Source organism: Adiantum capillus-veneris, chromosome 22, assembly GCF_014529385.1.
Source record: "Adiantum capillus-veneris isolate H3 chromosome 22, ASM1452938v2, whole genome shotgun sequence".
Classification (NCBI taxonomy): domain Eukaryota; kingdom Viridiplantae; phylum Streptophyta; class Polypodiopsida; order Polypodiales; family Pteridaceae; genus Adiantum; species Adiantum capillus-veneris.
In genome coordinates this window covers 134,971,181-134,981,853 of record NC_140952.1, presented here as the reverse complement: position 1 = coordinate 134,981,853, position 10,673 = coordinate 134,971,181, and the positions used below count along the sequence as shown (strand labels likewise).

The 10,673-nt window shown below is 43.8% G+C and overlaps 1 pseudogene; it reads right to left on the bottom strand.

The window, feature by feature from the left end:
- Positions 1-8,204: 8,204 nt before the first annotated feature.
- Positions 8,205-10,256, bottom strand: LOC147430269 (uncharacterized; annotated as a pseudogene).
- Between the last annotated feature and the right edge of the window lie 417 nt (positions 10,257-10,673).

Genomic DNA, 10,673 nt, shown 5'->3' with positions numbered 1-10,673 from the left:
CAAAAAGGCCGCCAAGGTATACCACGCCAAATCATGCGGTTGCCACCACTTTCACACAAATTCTCAAGTCAACAACTAGGCAACTAGAGGACCACACATAGTACGTCTTGACCACTCTGAAGGGCACAAAGAAAGAAGGGAAGATCACTTACCTGGGTGCGCCAGAAGTCTTGACAAGGATTGCGTACCATGCCATCGGCATGGCCGACAACCTACCACCTGTCCCAGACCGAAACGCATGGATACTGTCAACACAATCATCTCCTCGAGCTACAAGATCAGCCAAGATATCTTATAAATCAAATGAAGAATTGGCTGAAAGCTTGCCTGAAAGACACAGCAGCGAAAGCTCAGATAACAAGGAAAAGAGGGCAAGAAGAGAGGAAATGAAGAGAAAAGTTGTGGCCGCACACCAAGAAGAACCCATGCAAAAGCAAGCCCGCTTTGAAAGAGAAAAACATTCCTACCAGCGCAGCCGACAAGCACAAGGAAATGACCCCGAAAAATGGGTGCCTAGTGGACTTAAGGGACCAAGGACAAAGAATCACACACGAAAAGAGGCTGAAGATCCAACAGAGTCCTTGGAAAAAATTTATCAAGAAGCAGAAGCCCTGAAGTTGAAAGAAGCCCAAGAAGAGGCAAGGAAAGCAAAAGGGGCAGAGGACAAGAGACAAGCCGAGGAAATGACAAGGGAAGAGGCACAACATGAATTAGGTTACGAGTCTCCTCGACCCACTTCACCACCTATGAAACAGCAGGACAATCCTATGCCAAGCCCACCACCATCACCTGCAGATAAAGACACCACAAAGGAGCCAACTAAAGAAGCAGAAGAATCTACACAAGACGCTAATGCTACACAAGAGGCTATTGCTACACAAGAGCAACAAAAAGAGAAAGAAGCTGAGCATGAAAAAGAGAAAGCAGTCGAAGCTACACAAGAGCCTGAACAGCAAAAGGCAGATGAATCTGCACAACATGCAACCACTACACAAGAGCAACAACCAGAGAAAGAAATTGAGCCAGATAAGGAAACACGTACTGCACAAGAGGACACAACAAAGTCTGAGCAAACACCCTCTACCGCAGCACAGCAAGAGAAGGCCGAGACATAATCCTCTACCTTCACGGAGAAAGAACAGGCACGGTCTCAAGGGCAAGAAGAACCAGCAGCCACGACACAACCGAGAGACACACAAGAGGCTGTAGGCACATCAACCCAGCTAGCAAGACAGGAAGACTAGCAGTCTAATGATAAAGTAATCCTGCAAGTAAACGAATATGCAAGGCAAATGCAGGATATGACGGAACGATTCTGATCAGCAGCACTTGGCCGTAGCACAAAGGCCAAGGAGTTAGAGATGGTGATTGACTCACTCTAAGGAAAGTTAGAAGACAGATTGAATGTCATCACCGATCTTCAGAGGGAAGTGCTAGAAATGAAAGTTGAAGCTGAACAACATCGGCTAGCCAGGGATAGACAGCAGAAGGAGATGGAAGAGTTAGGTGACTTGCTTACAAAGTTGTCAGATGCTTGTAAAGCCAAGGATGAACAGCTGACAGAAGTTACAAACGAACTTCTAACAAAAACCTTGTCAGCTCAAAAAATTCAAGTGCAGTTGGATGTCACCAACGTTTCTTTACAATATTCAGAACAAAGAATAAATGATCAGGTAATTTTCTTACGGCAAATACAAGAGAATGCAGCCGTAGTCTCAATCAAAGGGACAAATGAAGTGTATAAAGCATTAGAGAAAAAGAACAAGGACCTCGAGCTGGAACTTAAGTTAGAGCAATCTCAGCGCAGAGACCTACCTTTGATGTGGGTTCAGAGAGAAGAAGAGTTGCTAAAGGAAATAGCTGAGCTTAAAAGAGTTAAACAGCTCTTGAGAGAAGAAAAGCTTGAAACACATGAAGAGAAAGACACTTCGGAGCAGCTGTAATTAGATATACCCTCATTGTCATTTGCTGAACTGGAGACACAATTCACGGCAAAGCTGAGTGGGGAGGAGGATTTTCAGGTAAGCATTATAGATGAAGACACAGTGACCATGGTCCACGTGACCATGGTCCACGTGACCATGGTCCAGCTCTCAAAAGTTGAAGAAGACGCAATTGAAAGAAAAGATTACACAAGAGGTGGATGAGCAATGGAAGGTCGCGATGGATTGGGAGTTGAGAGTTCTTCACTTTGTCAACGTTACACAACTCACTTCCAATCAAATCAATGTGCAATGGCATCAACAATCCCTGCCATACCCTCTGATAAAAATGGAGTTACTACAGATTAAGAAAGGCTTTATGCAGACCTGCAAACAGATGGCACAAATAAAGAACACGCGAAGTGGAGGCTGAGTTGGCTGAACAAAAACCCAAGGTACTTGATTTTTTTCACAAGAGCACCTGCAGCGCTGCAAAAAGATCCCACTTTTTGTCTTGTACCAAGAGTAAGGACTTGGCAAGCGCATGAGGCACTACCGAAGAAGCAACCAACCTGGCTGAACTACCCAAGATTGCCAGCTCCAAAAAAGGGACCGGCCACAGAGGAATACATGGTGAAAACCCTAACGGGCACCATGTCTTTCTTCAAAAGTCTACCGAATCTCTCTTGTGCAATGTTATATAAAATACGCCGAATGCTGCTCACCTGTATTGAAGTTTTTCATGAGCCAGAGCAAGCAGGCGCCCCGTGGTTGTCATTCCTCGAGGGAAATAAAGGTTTGTGCTATGATCTCAGTGGCCAACCTTCCGAAGAAGTCCTCTATGAATTCTACGCCAGATGCATGTTTCTACCTTCACACAATATGCTGGCATTCGAGGAAGTGTTCTACATGGGATTCTTCACTTGGCGAACGAAGATATTTGCGCCAGTGATCAGCAACCTCACATCCAGGTTTGTAGGCTACTCAACGGTGGAGCTGAAGAACGGAGTAACCATGCAGTTTTTACAAGTGCCCAATAAAGAAAGGAAAATCAGATACCAAAAGGCACTGAATGCGCTTAAAGACCAACTCGCCAGCCGCCAGCCCGAAGACTATTTCAATCCATAAAGTTGTGTCAAGGGACAACACAGGCGAGGAGGGGGGGATTGTTAGCAGCAAGCTAACACGGATACAATTTTTTGGAGTTTCCTTGTAAAACACTTATTATTTTGATAAATCAGAAATATTGTGACTCCTATTTTCTCGGATAAACTCTGTAATTAATGAGTCGAGGCTACAAGCTTCCAGATTGTATCAGCCTGTCATTACCCACCTTTGGTAGAACTCCTAGATTATTAGTTTTGACCACCAAAAACCTTGGCCAAGGTATAAAAGACAATTTTTGTAAGTTATTTTTAAGTTTCGGATAATGAAATACACAACGTGAGCTAACGGCGCTCGCTCCTTTCCTTCTCGCGCTTCCTACTCCCTCCCCGGTTGTCACATTGCAATCGTGTTTGTTGCATTGCAATCGCAGGTAAGAGATCTATGTATTGACGTAAGCAGTTCACAGTAATTCTTATGGCGTCGTCGACCTGCAGTCTAATTTCATCATAACTAGGAATTTACACTTTCAAATAAAAAATTAAGCATAGGCGGGGTATTGGGGCATCATTGCTAAGCATTTAGATGTATTCTGGGTAAAAAATGACTAGGTCAAAAATCCGCTGCTGTTCATAATCGTGATTTTGGAACTTGACCTAAAGTGGGGTTTGAGACCATAAGCATGTGTGCTTAGGTCTTATAAACATGTCCTAGAAGTTTCGTTACGTTTGGATGTCATCTGATGCTGTAACGGATGTGATTTGTTTGCTGATGAGCGATTGGCTTTTGGTGATTTCAGTCACTTGAGTGTAGCTTGAGTTAGATGCGAGTTGTTAGATGTTTTCCGAGAGATTGACAACCACTTGTAGCCTCTATGCACTAGTCTAGTCAGCTTCATCCCATGGATTGACAATATAATCGTGGTTCTCACTAATACTGCAATAAGATAGGATGGTGAGGTTAGACATGCGTCCCACAACATGTAGGGTGTTTGTGCCTTGAATTGGAGAAGGTTGGTGAGAAAATGCTTTTGGAGATTCTCAAACTCTTTCCAAGTAGACTTCACGATGCTACCACCCCACACCTCCACTCCATAAAGAAGCACCGGTGTCACCAATGTGTCAAAGAGGTACTTATTGAGAGCCCAATACTTGATCTCTCTAGCATTGCACATGTTCTCAAATGCATAATAAGCCCTCTTCAGCTTCCAAGCGATGCATTATGCAATCCTTCCATTTATGATTGGATGGAACTCAAAACCAAGATACTTGAAGCTATCTACCACTTCAAGTTGCTCATTGTTGTACATGGATTTTTGTCATTGAGGGTCTTTCCAAGCATAACCTTGGTTTAATCCATTTACGATCAGCCCGCTATGTAGGCAAAAGTGTTCCAAGACACTCATAAGCTTTTGTGCATCTTCTAAAGTATGTGCCAAGAGCACTACATCATTGGCATAAAGCAAAAGCATGATCACCACATTTCCGATCTTGACCTCTTCTATGCCTTCTTGCTGCATAAAATCAAGAACCATGCATTCCAATTCATCAATGAGTAGCCCAAAGAGGGTTGGGGAAAGTGGGCATCCTTGTTTGACACTAATGGTGCTTGCAAAAACTTTTGAAATTCCATCTCCCATACGTAGTCGACATATCACTTTTTGGTAGATGCAAAAGACAGCATGCATAAATTCTCTTGGCAGTTGAAGGCTTTGCATACGTCTCAAAGATTTCCTCACGATACCATGTCAAAAGCTTTCTTGAAATCCACAAAGCAACACAACTGTTTTCCTTTCAATTGAGACGCTTCCATAAAAACTCGAAGAGTGACAAGGTGATCAATAGTGCTATGATGCTTTCAAAAACCTGCTTGGCCAAGCGCACAATTGCCGTTCTTTTTAGCCCATTCACTTATCTTCATCTCCAAGATACATCCAAATAACTTTACCATCAAAGAACCAACCATTATAGTGTGATAGTTGTTCACATTGTTTACATCTCCTCTTTTGTGCAAAGGTTTGATCCAATTGGCACTCCAATCATGAGGCATGCCATGCTGAAGTGCAAGGTTAAACATATCGCATTCCAATATCGTGTTTTCTTGCTTGTCCATTTAATCATTTCAACCTTGACACCTTGAAGGTCCCCTGCCTTGTGAGTAGCAAGTTTCTCAAGCGCGCGGCATACATCTTCAATGGTAAAGAAGGGAGGCACAATGGAAGGGAGCTACAACACTCCATCTTATCAACATTGGGTTGCTCATAGAGGTTCTTGCAATGCATATACATATCCTCAAGAGTCAAGTCACCAAAGCTCTCAACACGCTTACCTTTTAGATTTTGCCAAAACTTGCCGCATGCATGTGCTTTTTCTTGCGCTAAAAGAAGTTTTTTGACTTCCCACCTTCTCCTCTTTTTTTGAACAAGTCCTTTGTATGTGTGTGAATGTTCCAAGTAAACTTCCTTGTCTTTGCTTGCATCCAAACTTAGCAAGTGTTTTCGGGCTTGACTACATTCCATGTCAAACCATTTCTTCTTGGTGCTACCCTTCTTAGACCCTTTTGCAAGACATGCGTTTCACCGAAAAGCATTCCTTCACACAAGAGAAAATTACTTCTTTGAAAACTTTCCACTTGAATTCTAGTGTTGGGCTCTCTTGATGTTCTATTATGCTTAACATTTGGTCCATCATATCAGCATATATAAGTGCCCGTTTAAAGTCTAGATGTAGGTACGAATGATTTACATAATGATTGGAGGCTACATGCTCGGGTCTTTTACCACACTTGAGGTCAATACATAACATCCTATGATCCAATTCCGGATTCCATTCACCAAGTGTAAACCTTTGTATGCATTCTAGAGTGGCTTCTGAAAAATATAGTCAATCACGCTATCACCATTGTGCTTTTTACATGTAAAGTCATTGGTGCCTTGCCATAAAGATACACCATTTGCAATGAGAATTACGGTACTATAGAACATATGTAGAAGTGACTTTCCATAGTGATCCAATTCTTTTGCATCATTAGAACTTCGATTATACATGTATGAGTCATCCATTCTTCTTGAGACATGCGGCATGTCGACTTGTTGTGTGTCGTGTTGTAACGTATCTGTGCGAGCATTCATGTCTTCAAAGACGATGACTTCACCCTGGTCTTTGTAATGAGAAATGTCTTCCTCTAGTTCAACAAAGGGCTGATCTCTATCCATATCCAAGCGAGCATAAAAGTTGGAGTCATAGTGAGGAATGTAGCGACTAGCCACAAACATGAGTTGATTATTTGGTGGATTGATTTTCAGCCATAAGTAGCGTTTATACTTATCTTCTTTGCCAATGGAAACATCTTTTAAACCCTTTTTGATCATACATGCTATGACTCCTTGGCCTCTACGTTGCTTTGCATTTTTGGCCCACATCAAAGAATGCACATCGTATTTGTCAAACCCAAGAATTCTTTGCGCATCATGCTCCCATGTTTCAACAAGAAGTGTCACATTGGAGTCATCGATAAGCTCATCAATGCCGGTTTCCGCATTCCATGGATACCCATTACAATTCCAAAAGCTTACTCGCAAGCGTGAGTTGGTCTCATAGATCATGTGTTCCTATTTGTTGGGTGGACTTGCATCCTCCTCAAATGACTTTTCTTCATGAGATGACACCTTAACCTTCTTGCTTCTTTTCTCATATAGTTTGCGACATGCATTTTGTTGCATAAGAGTGCGATCCTCATATACATTACAACCCGTTCCTTTGAGGTAGATCCAACTATTGTCAAGGATGATCTTTCTCTTTACCTCATCAGCCATGGTACATACAATAGGTCTTTCTCCCGAGCGAGGGACTCCTAGCTTTCCAACTCGATGTGCACCATAAGCCATGATTCCAGACATGCCAAAGTATGTAACAAAAAACTCTTCAATAGCAATTGAAAGAGATTGGAGTGTTTCCATGCTTTCCTCCTTGATTCCACAAATGACGATGTTCTTTGAGCGTTTTTGCTGTTCATGCATTTCTTGAGTGTCCACATTCTCTACATTCTTTGCTTGGACAACAACTTGCGTGATAAGAGATGTAGAAACCACATTATCCTTACATATATCAGCCCATGATTTTGATGCATTTATCATCTCACATACATCATGTCGTATTGTATCTATCGTTTTCTCTTTCAATACATGATCACTCTCAACTTTGTTCAAGCACTCTTTCAATACATTCATGTCAACAAGATAGCGCTTACATTCTTGAACTTCATTCTGAAGATGCATCAAGCGTGTTGTTTGCATTTCAAGAATCTTCTTGAGCTACTCGTTCTCCACAACAAGAACTCTTAAAGTGACATTCTCCATTGCAAGTGCGTGAAACTCTTCACCTTGCTTGTTGACGGTTTCTTGTAATGAGACCAAGTAAGCTAGAATCATTGCTTCCGTTGTAGACGATGTGGTTGGATTATCATCCAAATTTCTTGGAGATTTTGCATCATTCTCCATGGCGAGTGTGGATTTTCCACTCTTGCGAGTTTTGTCCGACATTGCCTTCAAGTCGGCAACAAAAGCGCAAAGTTTTGACAGTTTTTTTCAATTCTGAGATGCTGTTACAGCAAAGCCTTCCAATGCTTAGAAAAATTTTGTCTTTACATGCGTAGAGACAGAGAGACAGAGAGACCTTGTATACCATGTGCAAGTGTGCTTGAAGACATTGTTTGGCATAGTGTAAACCCATGCAATTTAGGGAAAGACTATCTTTTGGCATCAATGGGGGAGTGAGTGAGAGGGGAGGGCGGGGGGGGGGGGGGGGGGGGGGGGGGTTGCATGCCATGTGAATATAGAAACTTAGGCATTGGAGGCCAGGTGTAAACCCAGACGCGTGCGCGTGAGAGAGAGAGAGAGAGAGAGAGAGAGAGAGAGAGAGAGAGAGAGAGAGAGAGAGAGAGAGAGAGAGAGAGAGAGAGAGAGAGAGAGAGAGAGAGAGAGAGAGAGAGAGAGAGAGAGATTTTACCCAAAGCCATTAACAAAAACTCCTTAGCTGGTTAGAAGTTTTAGCATAGTTAGGTACAATATTAGGGCAAAGACATTATCATTCAAAACATGGCAAAGCTCATGTCATCCAAAATTTACATAGCAATAATTTGAAAGATGTAATACAAAAAAAATCCATCAATGCATCGGGCCTAAACCGACCTCAGCAATGCAAGGACAGTCGCTGCCCCTGCGGTGCCACCATCTCCACTCAGGTGTGATGTGGAGTCCTCATCCATTGAAAAATTCTCTCCTGCCTCACCTTCCCCATCCCCATATATTGATGCATGCCCGCCTTGAGCACCGGTAGCATCCCCTTCATCACTTCCATCTGCATTGTCTCCATCATCCCTGCTATCCTCCCCATCATCCCCGCCATTATCGTCGCTTTTACCACTCTCACTCCCACCACTGTCTCCATCATCCCCACTGCCCTCAGTCCCTTTGTCACTCCCGTCCCCATCTCCCCCTTCTTCATGATCCTCTTGACCTTCTTCGTCACTCCCTTGGTCATCATCAGATTCTTAATCATCACCGCCATCACCATCATTGGTATCATCTTCCTCCTTGTCTCTTCATCCTCACTTACGGACTCAAGCTCCGAACAAGCCGCTGCACAGATAGGTTATGTATACCCGGGCAATGTTAGATAGTGTAGACCCGGACATTGATAGGCAAAAAATAGAGAGAGCGAGAGAGAGAGAGAGAGAGAGAGAGAGAGAGAGAGAGAGAGAGAGAGAGAGAGAGAGAGAGAGAGAGAGAGAGAGAGAGAGAGAGAGAGAGAGAGAGAGAGAGAGAGAGAGAGAGAGAGAGAGAGAGAGAGAGAGAGTCACATGGCGTTCGTAGCCTTGCTGTATTTTCTTCATTATAGCATCTTTCTTCATCTCTTGCACATCATCAGCCTTTCGCATATGAGCCGCCACGAAGTCAAGGAGAAAGTCTTTGGTATATCGTACTTTCTTCTTGTTGATACAATCCCAGGCTTCCAAGCCCCTAATGAGGGCCCTTGCTTGATAGACTTGTGAGTCAACTCATACTTGTGATCCACGTCTTCAAATCGCTCTGTCGCATGAAACCTATCTCTTTGTGTAGACTTTGCAATGAGGTTGAAGAAGCACTAGTCACCCTCCCTCCCAATCTATGTGGAATCTCTACCCTCAGCCCATGTTGCTTACAAAGGTGGTCCACCATACGTTGCCGCTTGTCCATCCGCATGTTTCTACTTGGGCAAGCCAAGTATGCTTGGCACATGTGGACGAGCTTTCCATCAACATAAAGCTCTGCATATGGCCGGGATGATTTCAATGAGTCGGTTCTTCGCACCTGTATAAAAGAACATACCTGCATAACTTTAGAAATGGTAGGCAACCCTTGTTAACCCAAATATAAATCGGGGCATGCCCGAGACTAAATGTAGACCGGGACCAGAGAGGGACTCACAGCACCGACGCTCAATGCTTGAGAGGTTCCGGCCTTTGTTCGCTTGGATGTACACCCTGAACCGGCCCCTTCTACTTCAAGAAGCTTTCTCTTACTGCCTTTGGCTTCTTTTGCGGTGGCAATTGCAACATTTGGGTTGGGCTTCTCCTACAATTGAAGCTTTCCCTTCCCCTTTCACTCGCCACCTTGGGTTGTTTCTCTACCTCACGACCCTTCAAGTGGACAGTTGAGGGCTTTTGAACCACATCTGCACCTTTCTCCTTGGGCTTCACAAGAGCCATCTTTGCTTCATAACCCTTCATTGGGACCTTCTCCTTGGGCTTCACAAAGGGCCTCTTCACATCGGAACCCTTCATTTGAACCTTCTTTTTGGGATTCACAAGCAGCCTCTTCCCATCCGCACTATTGGATTGTTGTCATCTAGCTTTGCCATCTTGGCCTTCATCAACCTTCGGGTTTAACCTCTGCCCACAAACAAAACCTTGGGATCAACCCACCTTATAAAGAGAAGCCATGAAATGCAGCTTTTTAGCAACACGAACTTGACAGATCAACCCAGCCAATCCCGGAAAACCTGGGCAAGCCCGATGTGCAAACATGGGCCCAACATGTAAACCCAGACAAACCTAAGTTTTTGAAGGTGAAAATACTTGCATCCCTCCCTTTGTCGCCAACTCCACAACAACGGGATCCTCATGTGGCATTTGAGACCCGTCCCTGTCCGAAGGTATGGCTGTCTTGTTTCCCTTCTCAGCAAACTACATAAAGAGAAACAATTAAAGTGCACCCCAATGGCCATGATTAGGCGTAAACCCGGACATACGTGCATTTTCTTGGAAGTGGCCTCGTGCAATACTTGGACCGCTGTTTCTTTCTCCTTCTCATCACCCTACAGTAATCAAAAACAAATTTCAGCGAGCACTCCCATGGCCATGCCTCTGCGCAAGTGTAAACCCGGACATACCTGATTTTGACGGACAATGGCCTCGATGTCATCTCCAGCATGCCTTCCTCACAAAACTTAGATCTTTTTTTGATTGCACCAGGCTTTGAGCTCGCGTGTTTCTTTGTTGAGCAGGAGGTTGCTTCTCACCCTTACCCCCCTTGATAGGGACCTTACTTGGATTCTTTTTCATAGAAGGAGTGGGAGGGGGATCATCCTCCTCCCTTTCCTCGGACAC